Source organism: Rattus norvegicus, chromosome 5 (assembly GCF_021556685.1).
Source record: "Rattus norvegicus strain SHRSP/BbbUtx chromosome 5, alternate assembly SHRSP_T2T, whole genome shotgun sequence".
Lineage (NCBI taxonomy): Eukaryota > Metazoa > Chordata > Mammalia > Rodentia > Muridae > Rattus > Rattus norvegicus.
Window position 1 is genome coordinate 73,996,583 of NC_141538.1, and position 19,569 is coordinate 74,016,151.

At 39.4% G+C, this 19,569-nt stretch overlaps 2 long non-coding RNA genes across 2 annotated transcripts in view; one reads left to right on the plus strand and one right to left on the minus strand.

The window, feature by feature from the left end:
* The window catches only part of LOC134478975 (uncharacterized), a 57,059-nt gene that overhangs the window by 6,025 nt on the left and 31,465 nt on the right, over nucleotides 1–19,569 (minus strand). The gene's annotated exons all lie outside the window — the stretch shown is intronic.
* The window catches only part of LOC148005791 (uncharacterized), a 60,994-nt gene continuing 56,310 nt past the window's right edge, over nucleotides 14,886–19,569 (plus strand). The window contains exons 1-2 of the long non-coding RNA XR_015620212.1: nucleotides 14,886–14,914; nucleotides 15,091–15,234. This is a non-coding gene — a long non-coding RNA (uncharacterized LOC148005791). The remainder of the gene's footprint in view (nucleotides 14,915–15,090; nucleotides 15,235–19,569) is intronic.

Sequence of the window (19,569 nt, forward strand, 5' to 3'; positions counted from 1 at the left end):
CATGGGTGAAAAATAAAACCACAAAGTAGTATTGATTGGAATTTTCCTGAACACAGAGGATGCTGAATCCTTAAGTGAATCTCAGCCATTTGAATTTCTTTTGAAAATTCTGTTTAGATCTGTTTCCACTCTAAATTGCTTTCTCGATATTGAGGTTTTTTTTTTAGTTTTTTAAAAAATATATATATTTGGATATTAGCTCTCTATCAAATGTGTAATTGGGAACACCCTTTACTATTCTGCAGACTGCTGCTTTGTCTGAATCACAGTGTCTTTTGCTATGCAGACGCTTTTCAGTTTCATGAGGTTCTGTTTGCTAATTGTTGATTTTAGTGCCTGTATTGTTGGCGTTCTGTTCAGAAAGTCTTTCCTGTGCAAATGAGCTCAAGGCTATTTCCTACTTTCTTTTCTATCAGGTTCAGTGCATTTGGCTTTATATTGAGATCTTGATGCCTTTGGAGTAGAGTTTTGTGCATCGTGATAAGTATAGATTAATTCGAATTCTTCTGCCTGTAGTCTTCAAGTTTGACCAGCACATTTTCATGAAGATGCTATCTTTTTTCCAGTGTGCGTTTCTGGCATCTTTATGAAAAACCAGGAGTTCCTAGGTGTGTGGTTTTTATGTCTATGTCTTCAATTCAATTCTATTGATCAATGTGTCTTTTACCATACATTTTATTATCAAGGCTCTGCAGTACAACTTGAAATCTGGGATGGTGATATCTCCCACAGTTATTTTATCATTCAGGATTGTTTTAGCCATCTTTTGTGTTTCCATATGAAACTGAAAATTGTCCTTTCCAGATGTGTGAAGAAGTGTGTTAAAATTGCGATGAGAATTACATTGGATTTGTAGATTGCCTTTGGTATTGTGACCGTTTTTTTGCTATATTAACCCTACCGATTCATGAGCATGGAAAATCTTTCCATCTTCTGATATTTTCTTCAATACCTTCATTAACAGCTTAAAGTTTTCTTTTTTACACAAGTCTTTCTCTTGCCTGGTTAGACTTACTTCAAGATATTTTATCTATTTTTTAAGATATTGTAAAGAGTGAAGTTTCCATGATTTCTTTCTCAGTCCATCTGCTCTTTGTATATAGGGAGGGCTATTGATTTTTGTGACTTAATTTTGTGTCCAGCTACTTTGCTTAAAATGTTTGGCAGCTGTATGAGTTCCCTGGTAGAATTTTCAGGGTCACATATATATATATATATATATATATATATATATATATATATATATATATATATATATTATGTCATCTGCAAATTAAAAATTTTTTACCTCTTCCTTTCCAATTTGTACCCTTTTGATCTTCTCCAGTCCTTTTATTGCTCTAGCAAAGACTTTGAGTGTTATACTGTGCACGGAGCCATATTGGATTTGGGCCTAGCCGCTTTTTGACTGCATGGTTCAAAGTGACTCTGGGCTGTTTGGCCACAGAGACTCACCCCTAAGATGACTGCCATAAGTCTTAAGATTGTTGGACAAAGCCTTTCCCATGAATTTACGGCACAGGACGATAACATTCAAGGGATGCGTTAGCTCCCTTAGCAGATACCAGTTATCTCCTCAGTTAACACCCAGTGTCTCCACCACCTGACCTCATCGCCTGACTTCTTTGCCTCCAGCTATCATTGCCTATAAGCTCATCTCCCCTTCCTTCATATTTCACAAAGGTCACTCCCCCTACCTGAAAGCCTTAAAAGCTGTAACATTCATCCCAATAAACGAGACCTTGACAACAGAACTTTTGCTTGGACTCCTTCTCTTCACCCCCATTTTGGCCCACAGGTAGAAAGCCTCTTCGGGACCCTGAATAACTGGGTCCCCGCTGGCGGGGACAAGTGGCGCCTGAACAGGGACCCTGAAGTACGACCAACTACCGGATAACGGAGACAGGAGATCCGCGGAGAGATTGAGGACTCTCAGGCTGCATCGCTCGTGCATCACTGGAGAGGGAGGTAAGACCGGTCGAATAAGTGTCGTCCCATCGCCATGGGGAAGGTATTGTCTAAGGAGGCTTGATTCATAGGAGAGATCAAGCGCTCATTCAGAGAGAGAGGAAAGAGTTAAGAAAAAGGATTTAATCAATTTCTTTTGTTTTATTGATGAAAAGTGTCCCTGGTTAATTTTAAGTGATTTTTTTTTTTGTCTTTGTGTGAGAAACTTGTCCTTAGTTTATAATTGAAGGAGCAGAAATTAATTCCTATAGTTGGAATAAGGTTGGAAAGTGTTTAAATGTCTTATTGTAAGAAAAAGGATCCTAGGTGGTTCTGATTCAGGAGGTAGTGTCTGTGTCTTTGTGTCTTTGTGTTTTGTGCCGGCTAAACTCTGGGTCTGTAGTTACTCTCGAGTTCTGGAGTTCTGGAGTTCTGGTTTTGCAGCTGCTCCCATCTCAGGCTGAGAGGGAGGATCGTGTCTCAGGAGAGACACAAATGTGAGTGGTAGATGTGCCAGGGACTCACCGATTGTGCTGCCCTGGGAGACGTCCCAGGAGGTAAGAAGGGACCCCAGGGACGCCTGGCAGATTCCCGTCTGGGTGCCGGTGAGGATTCAGCGATTCTCATGGATTGGAGAAAAGACCCGCCTTTCCGGCTGTCTGTATTTCCAGAGTGGTCTTTGTCTGTGTGTTTTAGGTCTTTGTTTTGTGTTACTTGTGACTTTGACAATGGGAAGATTCTGGTTGGAAAGGAGGAGTGATGTGGAATCTGCTCCCCTTCATCTGTCTTTGCTGAGCTCATGGAAGCTCTCATCTGAATCAGCTCAGTTTTGTGGCAATCTTGTGGTGGCCGCTTGTTTTTTGTTTTGAGCGCACTTTTGTTTTTTTTGTCTGTTAATCTTTTGATTGTCTTTCTATGTGACTAAATGCTTTTGCCCTCTTCAGCAGACCTCTATTTTCTGGACTCTCTTCTTGTTTTCTCACCATCCCACTTGGGATGCTTGTTAGTGGCTGTTACAGGAAATCTATAATGCTCATTTGAGTGTGCTTGAGAAACAAGAATTTCAGGTTTGCCCTGGGTTCCTTTGGGATAGGTGTGGGGATAGGCTTGATTTCTATTGCAAATGATGTAACATTGCATATGTTAGTACTCCTAATACTTCTTGGGACTGTGCCTCTGGGATCACAACCTGTATAAGTTTAGAAGTTCTAAAAGGCAGTCATGACTTTTGTGTGTAGGTTCAGATAGTGTCCAGATTGGAATCCTGATGCTAAAGACTTAGTAAGACACAAAAGAGAGTTGAGAATTACTTAGGGCTATCTTAAGGCGGAGTCCAGCTAGGTGCTGCAAGGGCATCTGCTGTTGCCCTGCAACACAAGGCTTACGGAGATAAAGCTTCAGTTGTGTTAATACAGAATTGTAGGCTAGAGTCTTGAAAGTATTTAAAAAAAAAAAAGAAACCTGGTAAAACATCTTATTCCAAACAGCAATTAAATTGGTTATTACAAAATACTGATATTTGGCCTGTTACATATACAAATTTTCAGGCAAAATTGATAATTTTACTCTTTGCATGCTTTTGTATTTCCTGTACATTTGTGCATGCAACCCATAGAAAATGCGCTTACTGTATTATAGGTGGTTCATCTAATGAAAAGGCTACATGTATGATTGGATCACTTGTTTATTCTCTTGAGTTTCTGCTGCTTTGGCACAGATTATTAAATTCCATGCTTTAGCCACTGTTTTTAAAATGTTAAAAAAAAATCAAGCTTTCAATTCATATACTGATAGCCAATGTGCTGCTTGTGGTTTACAATTGATTTCAATTACTTAATGCTTTATTAAAGGCAGGTTTTCTACATAAAATCAGTGAGTGATGATTTCTGTGTGAATGTCTGACAACTCACTGTCCTTTCAGTGCTCTGACTCAGACAACTAAACAAAACCATAGACCCAGCTCTTTGAAAATGATAATGGAGTTGATAACACTCCCTCACAAATAGAGGAAGACTCCATTTGTTTACTTTCAACTCCCATCCTCACCTTGCCAGCTCAGGGATTTCTGAATCTGGATGCTTATGTTTAGGTAAATAAAGCTGGTGAGGGGCTGGAGTGATGGTTTAGTAGTTAAGAGCACTAAGTACTGTTCCTTTATAGGCTATTTAAGAACTCAAACTGGATTGCCTGGACCCCTTAGCAAGGGAGGACAATGATACCAGGCAGATTATAGGCCTTACATAGGAACAATTAGTCAAAAAATCTCATTCTTTATATCACCAAAACAATAATTTGGTATAAAAGTCAATTTATAAATACAAGTGCTCAGTGTCCTCAATTTAATCCTCAAGGACTTATCTTAATAAATAATATTTTAACAATATTTTAATAAATAAAAAAGGGGAGTTATCCCTGTATGCTAAAATATGCTCCTTTTATTTCAATTTTAAAATTTGGATGCCAAGGAATACTCTGAGTTTATGGCATACTACAACTAGGCATACTTCTGCCTAGGTGAAATAGAAAGATCCACATATTGGCATGATCCTGTTCAGATATTTTATATGGGGAAGAGGGAATCTTTGTGTTTTTTCTACAGGATGCTGCAGGAGTGTGCCAGCTGCCTGAGTGGCTGGTGAGACTTGCTGATCCTGGGAGCATGAAGATTCAGCTCTCCTGGTTCGGGTCCCTGGAGCCATTCCTGTGTCCTTGGAGGAATATGGAGGATTCCCATTCATCTCTTGTCATCACAGAAATTCTGGCGTTGCTGCAGTCATTGTGTCCCGTCCCACCTTGGCCTGCACTCCGACCCTCTGTGCACTGCTGCTTGCTGGAAGCTGCTGTGGACTGGGGAACTCTGCCCTGGTTCTGCAGATCTCAGACATGGTTCCCTTGCCTGCTGGTTGTTCCAGAGAAGGATGACCGATCCTGAACTGTCCTGGGAAAGACCTTGGCATTTTCACTGCTATTGTAGCAGCCATTACTGCTGCAGCCATTGTGTCTGCAGTGTCTGGAGCTACCCTCCCCCAATCTATTGTTAGGCAAGCACAGTGGGTGAACTTTCTGGAGTAGTTGCTAACAATTGGGAATTCTAAATTTTATTACAGGAGAGGCTTGACTAGGCCCTTGGTGGTATGGCCATAGCAGCTGAGGAGAACCAGATGAGGTGCCCACTACTTATCGGGAGAGGCTCAATTTCCACAATCTCTTATATTAATGCCATCTGGCTCCTACTCTTTCGCCCCTGGGCTCAAGTAAGAGGAATGAGAAGATGATCCAATGTAGTTATCCTCAGGGACGGGCAACTTCCTCTGACCCTTGACCAATCTAACACAGGAACCTTGGGGGCGACAAGGTGATCCTATGACAGATAAGGCTGGGGCTTGAGAGGTCAATCCTAAGACAGAGGTGGCTACAGCCCGTTTAAATGTACGGGCCGGTCAAATGCTCCTCTGCCCAGTTTCTCCCCCAATAACACACACATACAGCCCAGAACAGTGTGTTACAGCATAAGTTCATTCCTAGCCATTGGGGTGCAGTCCTAACTGCAAGAGTGGCTCGCCATGGCCGAGCTGGGCACTCTGTGAGGCATGTCTGATCTCTCTCAGACCACTACTTCCACCTAATGGTCTTTTATAAAAGAAAAATGGGGGAGATGCACGGAGCCATATTGGATTTGGGCCTAGCCGCTTTTTGACTGCATGGTTCAAAGTGACTCTGGGCTGTTTGGCCACAGAGACTCACCCCTAAGATGACTGCCGTAAGTCTTAAGATTGTTGGACAAAGCCTCTCCCATGAATTTACGGCACAGGAAGATAACATTCAAGGGATGCGTTAGCTCCCTTAGCAGATACCAGTTATCTCCTCAGTTAACACCCAGTGTCTCCACCACCTGACCTCATTGCCTGACTTCTTTGCCTCCAGCTATCATTGCCTATAAGCTCATCTCCCCTTCCTTCATATTTCACAAAGGTCACTCCCCCTACCTGAAAGCCTTAAAAGCTGTAACATTCATCCCAATAAACGAGACCTTGACAACAGAACTTTTGCTTGGACTCCTTCTTCTCTTCACCCCCATTTTGGCCCACAGGTAGAAAGCCTCTTCGGGACCCTGAATAACTGGGTCCCCGCTGGCGGGGACGATACTGAGTAGCTATTGAGAGAATGAACCGAGTTGTCTTGTTCTTGATTTTAATGGAATGGTTTTGACATGATCTCCATTTAAGTTGATATTGGCTATGGGTTTGTTGCAAACTCTCTTTGTTATATCCCTTGTATGACTAATCTGTCCAGAGCATTTATCATGAAAATGTATTGAATGTTTTCAAAGGCCTTTTCTGCATCTAAAGGGATGATTATGTGCTCTTTTCTTTCAGTTTGTTTATATGGTGGGTTACATTTATTGCTTTTTATATACTGAACCATTCCTGCGTCTCTGGGATGAAGCCTACTTGATCATGGTGAATGATGATCTTTTTGATGTGTTCTTGGACTGATTTTGCAAGCATTTTATTGAGTATTTTTGCCTCTATGTTCATAAGGTAAATTGGTTTGTAATGCTTTTTTTCCCTAATGGTCAGGTTTTTTTTCTAAAGATTTATGTGTATGAGTGCACTGTAGTTATAGTGTGCACACCAGAAGAGGGCATTGAATCCCATTACAGATGGTTGCGAGCTACCGTGTGGTTGCTGGGCATTGAACACGAGACCATTGGAAGATCAGCCAGTGCTCTTAACTGCTGAGTCATCTTTCCAACCCCTAGTCTATAATTCTTTTTCTTTGTTGGGTCTTCTTGTGGTTTGTGTATCAGGGTAACTGTGGCCTTGTGAAATACATTGGACAATGTTTCTTCTGTTTTTATTTCGCAGAAAAATTTCAGGAGTATTGGCATTAACTGTTTTCTGAAAAGACTGGTAGAATTCCATGTTAAAACCATCTGACCCTGGGCTACTTTTTGGCTTTGATTTAACTTTGATAAATGGTATGTACGAAGAAAAATATCTTTTTTTTAAAATTTCCAATTTGGCGGAGTATAGATTTTTAAAGTATGTCCTTAAAAGTATGTCCTGATCTCTTTTGTGTGGGATGTTATGTACCCCTTTTCTAATTTTGTTAATTTGGATCTTTTTTCTCAATCTTTTAATTAATTTGGATGAGACTTTATCAATCTATTGATTGTCTCAAGGAATGGACACTTTGTTTCATTGGTTCTTGGTATTTATTTCGTTTCTATTTTATTGATTTCAGCCCTTAGCTTGATTACTTCTGGCCAGCCTTTCCTTGTGGGTCTGATTTCTTCTTTTTGTTCTAAAGCTTCCAGGTGTTGCTGTTGAGTTACTCTTTTGAAATCTCTCCAACTTTTTTATGTAGGTCCTTAGTGCTATGAACTTTCCTCTTAGAACTCCTTTCATTGTGCCCCATGTTTGGGTGTCTTGTGGATTCATTTTTATTCAATTCTAGGAAGTCTTTTCAAATTTTCTGTCCTGACTTTTTAAAAATTTCAGTAGAGAGTTGTTCAGTTTCCGTGAGTTTGTAAGCTTTCTGTTGTGTTGGCCTTCAGTTTTAGTCTCTGGAGGAAAGGTGTGATTGGGGGAGCTCTGCAGGTAGCCTCCCTTCATCCATGGCCTGTGGGTTGTCAGGGAATGACAGCTGAAGTTTGGGACTGCAAGAAATCAATGAATAGGGAGAAGGAAGTTTGGAGAAGATGTTTGATCTACTGAACATGGATGCAGGGTGGGAAGGGAGGATGTAACAGGCAGTCTGCTCCAGGGGGTCATACTAAGAGACTGGATTTGGAGGAGCAGAGGGAGAAGGGAAGGTCTGCAGATAGTCTGTCTGCTCCCTTGGCAGGAATGCCATTCCTGGGCGTGGCCACTGGAGTTAGGGACTGAAATGCAATGCCTAGGGCAGTACAGTCTGGAGGGAAGATTTGTGTGACTCACTGGAGATGCCTGGTGACAGAGGAGAGAAGGTGGCCAAGCAAATGGTCTGCTGCAGGATTGGATTTGGAAAAACAGAGAAAGAGGGGAAGATCTTCAGTTAGCCTGATTGCTTCCTTGGTCAATGTCACCATGCTATTTTTAACTGTTGGCTTTCCTTCTTTCCAATACTTCTATCTTATATATCTTTTCTTATTCTTTGGACATAACCCATATTATTATGACAAAAAGTACAAAACATTCTGTCCTCTTTCTACTCTTAAATTTTTCTCTATTAAGGACATGCATAGTATGTTTTTAGATAAAGCATTTTCCACATTAATGAAATTCTCTTTAGTTTTTTCTGTTAAAGTGATAAATCTTGTCCTTTTAGGCATGAAGGGACCTTCTTACTTAGTGCTGTATTGCCCCAAACAATTCTATTTTACATATATGGGAATTTTGCTTGTATGTGTGTTGTGCACAACTCGTATGGAGGTCAGAAGAAGGATCAGATGGTTGTGAGCCACCATGTGGTTGCTGGGAATGATCCTGGGTCCTCTGTGGGAGCAGCAAGTGCTCTTAAGTGCTGAACCATGCATGTCTCTAGAATCTTCCTTCCTTCCTTCCTTCCTTCCTTCCTTCCTTCCTTGCTTTTCTAGTGGAGCCAGCTTTGCATTGTTGGAATTAAACTTGTCTGATCATAATGTTGTATTTTGTTTTACATACTATCAAATGATTAGCTACTGTTTCTATATCCAAGGAATAATTTGCTCCTCTATTTTGTTGGAAGAACAAAACAGTACTTATGAGTCCTGACTTTTGGAAATAGATCCTCTGGATTTGAATGCAGCTTGGCCGCTTGGTTGATGTGTGACCTGAGGAAACAATTTTCTGACTTCATTCTTTTTCACCCATAACATTCAATTAATCTGAATGATACCCAAGCTACATCTTATCATGAGGAATAAGTAGTGAACACTTGTCATAGTACTTGGGATGCAGTAAGCTTTATTTAAAGCTAATTATGATTATGACACCATACTTACTTTGCTTGGCACTTTACATTACATTACAAACTGGTTTTATAGAATAGTCTAGTTTTTCTGACTTAATCTACTTTGTGGGAACAGAGTGCAAGGAATTATCTATCCATTAAAATTTTGTAAAAAGTATCAGTAACATTTTTTGAAGAAATTATTTTGAGCTTGAAATTTTTATCTTTTTTATGCTTATTATCACTCTAGTATTATAGTTTCTTTTCTATTACTAGAGCAAACACCATCATCTAAGGTAACCAGAGCAGGAAAGGATTTATTTCAGTCAATGGGCATCAGTCCATCATAGAGGAAATTCAGGGAAGGAATTCAATAGGGAACTCACTCAACAGCAAAATAAGCACAGTACAAACCACCGAAGAGCTCCGCCGCCCTCCTAGGTCTCTAGTCACTCAGCCTCTTGCTCAGCTTGTTTGACATCCTGACTTCCAGTCTAGGTAATGGTACTTCCCACAGTGGTGTGGGGCCACCTCCATCAATTAACAATCAAGATAACCCTTCTCAGACATGTCTGCTGTCCAGCGCGATGAAGACAACTTCTCAGTTGGGCCTCTCTTTTTTCAGAGGACTCTAGGCTGTGTCAAATTGGCAATTAATGTTTGATGTTGAGTTTACTACTATTTGCATCAAATTTGTCATTTCGTGATTAATTTTGCAGAAATATATTTTTATATCTGTATTTAAAATTGCTTCTGGGATAGTTAATTATAATATGTTATAGTTTTTTGAAGCTATTTTATGGACTGTAGTTATTTATTTATTTTATATTTAGATATCTATATTTGTTTTACTTTGATCTGTATTGCTAAAATCTCTCCTTCCCTTTTTAAATAAAACAAAACAAAACCAAAACCAAAAAAATACTTTTATGAAATATAAAGAAACAGGAATTTTTTTGGGAAAATTTCCATAAATTTTTATAGTTAAAGTCTATCCTATCAAAATATTTAAATTAATAGTCTTGTTTTCTTGTATGTATTATTTATTTTCTTATTTACTGTTTGTCTCTTGGAACCCTCATGGTTTTGTTGCTTTGTTTTAACTTCTCAAGATAAGAACTTAGCTTTTGTACATGTGCTTTTGCTATTGATAAAATACATTTCAGAAGTTACCTTTCCATATTTCTTTGGCTCTGTAAGTAAATACTGACATATTAAATTTTACTATCAACTACTTCTAAGTACTTCCTGATTTCTCTTCTAATCATTTGAGTTCAAAGGCTATTTAGTACCACGCTATTTGCTGTTTGGATAGATGAGCTGTTTAAGTAAAGGTTTTATTTTATAATCAAAACACTATTCATATTTAGAACATTTGATATATATTTTATATATACAAAATATGATTAATTCCAAGAAATCCAAACCAAAGAGACATAGGGTGAAAAAAAGATATCACTAATATGAAGACCACTGAAAAATACCTGCAGGATTGACTTTGGCAACAGTTAAATTCCAGGTTTAAATATTTTATCTCTTAAAATTATCAAAACAATGTTTAGTAAGAATCCTCATGGGCTTTTGGCATTTAAATATGCAAGACACTGATGTAGTTTTTAAGCCCTGAGCTAATACTCCACAATGGATTAATGAACCTGCTTTTTTTAGTGTAACAGATAGGAAAAGGGCATTTACGGCCACAGCTCCACCCACTTTGGAGAGGACAACCTTCAATCCGGATCAGCATTGCCAATCTGTCCTTGCATTCTTGTGTATTTCTGAGTCATGCTTGGGAGCTCATTTAGATGAGTGGGAAGGAACATTATTATTTGGCTCCAGTGGTGACAATATCCTTCCTACTTAGTTGGCAGTAACTCCTATCCCTGTACACAAACTTGAGGTGGAGGATTTTACTGATTTTGTCTGGTGAGGTTAGGGCTCCAATGTGGAGGTACGTTTGTCTTAGGAACAGCCTTCGATGCAGGAGAGGTGTACAAAGAAGCCGTTAGGTTGGGTATTAGCACTTCCTGGGAGTGGTGATGCTTTCCTGGGTTTAATCAGGGATTAGTTCTGTCATCCCTAGCTTGTGCACTTGCTTTGGCAAGACACTGTCAGGCCTGACATCTTGGGAAGTAACTAAGTAAGGCCTACTTCTTTTTTCTATACCAGGGCAATGTTTTGAGCCCAGAGACACTGATTGTTCTTAATAACGGGTTGAAGGCAAATTCCTTACACCTCTCATCTTTTTGTCTAACTTGAATAATTGACCCAAACAGAAAATTTCTTTCTGTAAGTTTTCCTTACAAATATCATCTTAATATCAGGGCTCAAGATTCTGAAAATTGGCTTCAGAGAAACCACATTTGTTTCATTAAAATATACCTACAACTCCCTTTATTATACTGTTAGTCTGGCCTGGGAATTTCTAACTTAAGTCCATTCTTACAGAAGTTATGAATATATTTTAAAATGAAGAAAATTCCCTTTAAATTTATGATAAGTCTTCAAGATAAAATGGAAATAATTTTGCAGAGGCTTTTTGTGATCAGGCTGAGAAGGTTTCCACCTTCGTGGAAATGTTCCTAAATCCTATTTCAATGCTTTCTTCTCAGCTAGGAGTATCTTGGGTGGGCTGACACATTTTATATTCATCACAATAGCTTTATAGATACACATACAGAAAGGTTATCTCCTGGCAAGAAACATATCCCTTACATTCCTAACTTTTTAGTTTTTATTTAAATCTATTGGATGTCTGCCTTTGACCTACCTGTTCTTGAAGGTGATTCATTAAAATCTCTCACATCTTCCACTGTAATTATCAACGTATATGATACTTTACAAATATAAGTATCTTTTCGTAAAGTGTTTGTTTCATCTCTGTAAACATACATACCAAAAGGCGTCTATTCGGACGAAAAGTATTGTTTATTGTAGGTAAAAATCAAACCTTTTTGAAATCTCGACCTTGAGCTTGATCTACCATCTGAAACACTACTCTACAGTTTGGGACTCAATCACCCTCAAAGGCCCTTGTGCTAAAGGACTGGTACACTGTTGTCAGATCAGTCATTGAGAGGTGATTGGATCATGGAAGCTCTACGTATCAATTAATCCATCGATGGGTTTATAATTAAGCGGGAGGTATGTGTACTGTGGTGATTGGGGCTGGGTTGGTGAAAGTGGAACACTGATGGTATGGCTTTCATTGGTTTATCTTGTTCATTTTCTATCTCTTTGCTTCCTGGCTGTCAGGAGATGAGCAGCTCTGTCTCAGCATGTACTTTCTACTGTGTCTATGTAGCTAGCTAACTATGGGCTGAAACCTCTGGAACCGGAAGCACAGACAAATCTTTTCTACGAGTTATTTCTCAGTCATTTTGTCACACTGACAAGAAAGTAACTCAAATGACAATTCTTGTCTACCTTTTTTCCTTGTGGCACTTAACTCAATAGAACTGATTTTTATTAATTAATTAATAATTAATTAATTAATTTTGAGACAGGGTTTCACTCTCTAGCACAGTCTGGCTTCAAGCTTGCCCCAATCTTCTTGGCTCAGGGTTTCTTCCTGAGTGATGGAGTTTCAGAGCTACGTCATGATGCTTTGCTCAACAGGACTCTGGATGGTTCTTTTTTGCTATTGTCTCACTGATGCCACGATTTTCACCTCAAGAAGGTAAAAATGGGCAATGCTCCTCTCAAGACAACACTGAGAGTAGGCAGGAGCAGAGTACAAAGGCTAGTTCCTAACATATCCTCTGCTCAACCTGGAGGATCCAGCCTAACATAATATCCATCGCTCTATTTCTTCTTAGTTTTCTATGGCTACAAGGTTTCTTGGGTATCTCTCACAACATATAGGTCTTCAGACACAGGCTTGTTAAAATTCAATTTCTCAATAATAGATTTTGGGACTGGAAGAGGGTCATTTTCTCAAGGTAGTTTTCCAGTTTTTTTAGCATGATGTACTTCAGAATGTTTGATATCACTACATATTAAAACTCAGAATTTTTTATTGTTTATTTCAATGTTGTAATTAGCAGCTTTTATTTTCTTTTGTCATCCATAGGTCAAATGAAACCAATTTAGTGTCTATATAATCCACCATCAATTGTTTTAACCATAATCTGTCAGATCATTTCTTTGGTGTTGAACATTGAGATTGCTTCCATTTTTTCCCATAAAGAAATGTTATGTTGAATTGGAGATAAGCACACCTCAATATCTGCCCAGGATTTAAAGTAGATCGAATTTCTAAATGTGTGACTTGATTACACCACTTACTTGATTATAAGGAGCCCATTTCCTGGGGTGAACTTTAATAGAGTTTCCCTACAGGAAACTCTATTAAACAAAAATAAAATGATGGAGAGACCCCACTTCTGCATCACAGTATTGGTGAGGAATTATTAACAGAAACAATATCAGTCTTTTTCTGAAGACAGATTAGTGTCTGCTGTAAAAGTCAAGATGACGTAAGATGATGTGATGGGAAAGGGTTATTTAGGGAAGTTGAACTTTTCTGCATGGAAGTGTGAATATTAGGAGCTATTTTCCTCTATAACTGTTTTTAGCTGTTTCAGAGTGCATCTTTAAATGGTTGTTTGGAAGGAGCTTGGTATTGGGAAGAAGAGAGCAAATGGTGGGCGGGGAAGGAAGATGGTGTGAGTCTAGTGTCCCAATGAAAAGGTCCTGGTAAGCGGTTCCCTCTGACAAGGTGTGCATGTGGCTGGGGCAATTATGTCTAGAGGAGTCCTTGGAGAATGAAAGGTTTCTTTTACAATTTTGGGGTTATCAATGCAAGCAAACTGGAGCTGACTGGGAAGTACTAAAGCGGAGGTCACTGTGACTCAGATGGACCCTGGACAAATAAGATGCGACATGACCTGTAAGCAGAGTGGTTCATGCAGAGAATGAGGCCTTGCAATTTAATTAAAGAAATAATGGAAGCTTGAGTTTTATTCCTGTATAAAGGAAAAGGTGCATTGGAAGATAGGGAACTTGGGGACACTTGGATTATGAGACTCAAGCAAAGCAAGGAGACACCATTGTGTGCTTTAGAGAAGAAAATACACCAAATTATGTTCTTTTTCATGTGAATTATCTTGACCAGAGTCAAATAATTATATCTTAACTTGTTCCATGGTCATCTTCCCTTTAGAATGTGAAGCTGATAAGGTCAGGAAAAGGTTTGTTTCATTTGCCAGGTCTTTAAAAAAAATCTTTCTGGTAGATGGGTCAACGGTTGGTGAACGTTTGGGAAATGAAGCAATAGAGTCAATGTGTGTTTTGATTGTTATTAAAAAGATGCTCCGCACATCAGCTCTCATGTGAGGATATTAGAGTCAACAACAGCATCCTTCTCTATTTTTGGTCTTCTCAATATGCTTTTCATAATGTTTTCACTTGCAGGGCAACAGAACTAACTCTTTGTAAGACTCTTTGCAGTGGATCATCTGTCTATTCTTTGGAGTCTGCTTCTGCTGCTCTGTTCTTCCTGGTAACTGAGATTGATTGGCGAAGTTCTGCTAAAATGCCCAGATTTACCCACCAGAGAGCTAATTACGGACCCATTCGGTGGCACTCCTCTGCCTTTAGGAGCTCCTTAGGATTGTCCTTTAGTTTACCAATGTGAAAATTTATGTCTAGATTTTTATTCTCTATAGCTATGCCTTGATAAATGATGAAAATGTGGCTGGGATAAAAAACAGCATAAATCTAAAATTTTTTGTACTCACTGGTTTAGCTTAAACCAGTGTTAAAGGGAAAGTTCTCACAGGCTATGTGTGTATTTATTTGGGTTCTCTTCAGTAATAATTAGCTCAATTGTACTTACTTCGAGAAATGCGATAGGTTTTTTGAGACGCCTTTGGGAATTGAAGGTTTTTCCCATTGGACCGAGCTGCACTAAATTTGGATTCTCTTGGGTTGGTGGCATCCAGTCTTGAAGTTGACATGCTGTGTTTGTTTTGTGTCATCTCCCTGTCTTTTTAAAGTACTTCCTGTTTCTGACAAACTTTGACAGAAGAGGCTGCAAGACCCACAGGGAGTATGGAATTCTTTTGCTTTTGCGATTAGGCTGAGATTAAGAATCCTGAAAAGATAACTCTGTTGGAAAGGAATGATCTGGTTTCTTCCCACACTCAATCTCTCTGCGGCTCTTTATACTAAGCTGTGGGTGAATGTGGTCTATCTGCGTTCACTCACCTTTCTTTTACCCCTCAGTTTGCTGCAGCTGGATTCCATCCCAGATCGACTCATTGGAATTGCTCAGATGACTAAGACTGTCTTGACTAATGACTGGAAGTAGAGTTTTCAGCGTCTCAAGGTTAGTGCCTGTATTTTATTTCACCACTGATCCTCTCTTTGGTAAGTGGAGTTTATTAGCCTGAAATCTCTTGGCTATCTTCTTCCTCCTTTCCCTATTTCCTGTTTCCCCTTTGTCTTCACCCTTTATGCACTGGTTTGCCCCAGGGTCCCATTCTTTCTTGGCTGTCTTTTCTACTTTCTTAGTAATTACTTTCAGTTCTCTAAGTCTGACTAGGACACACATGCTAGTATTTCCCAAGTGTGTATTTTTAGTTGAGACTTCCCTTGGAACTTCGGTTGCATATTTCAATCATCTCTATGACAGCCTTCAAGTATGGACCTAAAGGCAAATCCAACTAGTGTGTTCAAAGCTGCCTTTAGTTTATTTCCTTCTCCCTGGGCCATCTGCATTCTCTGAGTATATATATATATATTATCTTGGTTAATGAGACTATCATATAACTTTCAGAAATCTGGACGTTAGCCTTACCCTTTTTTCAGCCTACGAAATTAATAATCAAATTCTGTCAATTGTATTTGATGAACGTCTGCCATATCATTACATCTTCCTTTTTTATTCCACACGCCAATGAAAGCACAGACTCTACTGACTCCATCTACTCTGTTGCCATCAAAACTGTCTTGGTGAAAGGAAGACTGTACTCTTTTTTTAAAAAGGGAATTCAGTAGATCAACATTTACTTTAAAATGTTTATTATCCTCATTATTAATAGTATTGTATATTTTTGTGTCTGTGTGTCTGTTGCATGTATGTAGGTGTCTATAATGCCCAGAAAAGAGCGTTGGATTACCTGAGCTCGAGTTATAGGAAGTTGTGCATCACTTCATATGGGTTCTAGCATCAAACTTCTGGTCCTCTGAAGAGCAGCAAAGGCTTTTAATTGACAAGCCATCTTTGCAGACTAAAGAGAGGAATCTTGGCACACCTGTGATAAAATCTTTACTGCATAGATGATGAAGTCCAAAGTTTTTAGCACAGGAAGCAAGACTTCTTCCATGAAGAAAATAGCATCTTTTACATGCCAGCAGCCATTTGCGCTAGTTCTCAGTTTTAAGGGGTCTTTTTGTGAGTTTTTGTGTTCTTCATAGAAGAGACCTAACCCAGAGCCTTGGGTTTGCTAGTTTAGTGTTCTACCACTGAGCTAAACTAAGACTCTGACCCCATAGCACTTTGTATGTAACGGGCCCCTTGACAAAGTACATCTGATTATTATGTGGGCCCACAAGTATGATTTATTAAGTAGAATATAAACTCCTTGAGAGCCAGAGCTATTTCTTTTTAATTTTTTTCATATTTTCATTGTTGAACTCCTAGCTTAAAATTATATTTAAAAAATATAGAGATGGATAAAGTAGACAAGAGCTATGGAAAAATTCTGTCTTCAGAATGGCTAAGATCAAAGGACTGCAGCATAAGAAATTGATATAATGACATGAAAAATTAGTGAAAATAAGAGAGATTCCCCAAATGAAAGACATTGGTTAACAAAAACTTTTCATAATGCATCCTTCCTGAAAGTGTCCTGTGCTCTCTCAAAGACTGCCTTGACAGTGGGCTTAAGATATCTGCAAATCCTTGACACTTCTCTCTTCCAGAGGTGGAACCCAATTCCCATCCCTTGAATGTGAATCAGACTGGAGACTTACTCGCTTCTAATAAATCAAAGCGATGCTCATGACTTCCAAGGTTAAGTAGTTGAGACTATAGCTCTGCTGTTCTCCCTTCTCTTTTTGATGGTTTATGCTGAAAGGACTCTCAGGCAACCTTCCCAAAAGCTCGTGAAGGGAAGACTACTACCAGCACAACTCTTCCACCATCTGGACAGGGTACCCTGAAGGTGCAGCTTCTTCCCAGCCAAGCCTTCAAATGACTGCAGCCTTGGTAACTTCATAAGTGAATCTTCATGAGAAACCCAGAGTTAAAATTGCCCAGCAAGGTTGCTTCAGAACTCTGTGGGCACAGAAACTGTCAGGATAGTGACATAATTTAGTTTAACCTACAAAATCAGGAAGTAGCTTGTTATGGAGTCATAGATAAGCAACACATCCTGTGCTAAGAATGACTGTCCCCTTTTACTATCTGTATATTCTCAGGTCTGCTATAAATACTTCAGCTGTTCTGCATCACTTTTTACTTCCTCTAGTTTGAATCAGTTTCCTTCTTGTCGTTTCATCTCTCCATATTGCTTGCTGTCATTTATTTTTTCTAGAAAAAAATGTATCCATCTCTTATTCTTACCTTTATTATCAGGCTAGAATCGGGGGCCAAAAGATGAGTGGTCCAGATCTTAAAGTTTTACTCCACCTATATATCCAACTTTCTTACAAAAAGAAAAGAATTATCATTGTACTTTTGGTAGTCTGAGATTAAAAGTATGATCACTGGATTGGACTAGGTGGGTAAGAATTCAGACTATCCATTATCCATCCAGATTGCTTTGTACTTGACTTTGGATAAATAGCTACTCAAAACTTATGTAATTCTGTTGACACAATGGGCTCAACAGCAGTTCTCATAGGATCGCTGGTCAGTGCAGTGAAAGATCGGCAGAAATTGTTTCAAGGAGGCAAGATTGGTTTTGGTTATGGTTTCACACCATGGACAGTGGCCTTATTACTTCTCAAGCTGTGGTGAGGCAGAACAGCAGGACAGAAGGATACCAGGGGACAGAGTTTCTCATCTCATGGTCAAAAGGAAGCAGGAAGTGAGGAAGGTGCTAGAGACAGTTTGTATCTCTCCAGACCATGTTCTAGTGGCCCACATGCTCCAGCTAATTTCATCTGTTTTTTTCCACAACCCTCCAATTACATCAGCATACTAATCCATCCATGAGTTAATCTATTGAGAGGCCAGAGCCTCCTAGAGCTAAATGCGTATCAAAGCCAGCTGGCAACCCAATCCACGAATGTGCTCCAGTGACCTTCTTTTAATTTTGTCCTGCATTCACGAGGTTCTAGTGCCTTCCAATAATGTTATTGAGTTATCAAATTAATCCACAGATTAGGTCAGAGCTCTCAGGGACCGTTGCCTCTCAGGGACTAGATCTTCCTGTTGGGAAGCAACATATACACTGTTTGGGAGATGCTTCATAGTCAAACCCTAAACAGACTTTAGGGGATCCCGTTCCTACAGTCAGAGGATAGAGCCATGAGATATTTATTTAGCAACTATTATACACTAGGAACCATTATGGGAGGCAATGTAAAATTTATCCTTACTCATCTACTGAATACATTGATGTGTCAGTTATTCTTCAAGATTTTTAGGTCACATTTGTGAGTAATACAAGATCTTCTGTTCCTTACAGGCCTTTCATTTTCATGGAACAAAATGGGAGGAAAATGCCATTCATCTTACATATTTCACTTTATGTAGCACATAAGGGGTGGTAGAAACTTTGAAGAAAAGGAAGAAAGAAAGGAAGGAAGGAAGGAAGAAAGAAAGAAAGGAAGGAAGAAAGAAAGAAAGAGACAAATTAGAGCAAGGGAAGTGGGATCAGGAATGCCAGGGCTAGCATCTCTATGGTATCTCTATGGTATTTTACAGTTTCTAATTTAAAAGTGAGATCTTCACAGAAACTGAGGGAGAGGAAAGAGTTAATTTTAGTGACAAGTCAAATTAGGGCCTTCTTTACCACATAGTGAGAAATACAGAACACAAATAAGAGAAATATTTTCCTTTCAAATAGTGATAAGTGCCATTAAGAGCCAGGGCATCACAGAACTCAAGGGCCTGGCTTAGGCTGCCTATGTCCTTCCAGGAAGGCAGGCCAGCGTAGTACCTGCTGTGGCCACACCTATAGCAAATACACACCCGTTGAGCATGCTCACAACTGCCTGTCTGACACCAGGAGAGGAAGACCACTGTATCCTCCAGCAGGCATTCTAACTTAGTTCTTCAGAAGACACATTTGTAATCTTGTGGTCATACTCCTAATGGGGTAAATGGGTGATGATTGTAATTCACACATGGACTCCAGACTCTGTACAAGATGGAGAAAAGCCTGGCCCCGGCCAGGCAGTGCATGCTGTCAGCGAATGGGAAACAGCCTGCGATTGCATTTGCTCGCCGTGCAAGCCGAATTTCTCATGGATCTGATTTGATTTTAAAATGAGCGCTATTAAAAGGCAATGAGTGCGTTTCCTAACGTAGGTTTTAATTTTGTTGTGAATAAATGCAGTACGGCTCTGTCTGATGTTGAAGGGGTGAGCCGGGTTGTAAAATGTTTGTTTCAGTACAGTTGCAGACAGAAGGAGTCTGGGAAGTTTACACACCCTTAAAAAGGATCCAGGGAAGGGAGTATTTATTCAGAGCAGAGCCACAGAAGGTGATTAAAGGGCCTGGCGAGGAAGGGAAACCAAAATTATTAGGTC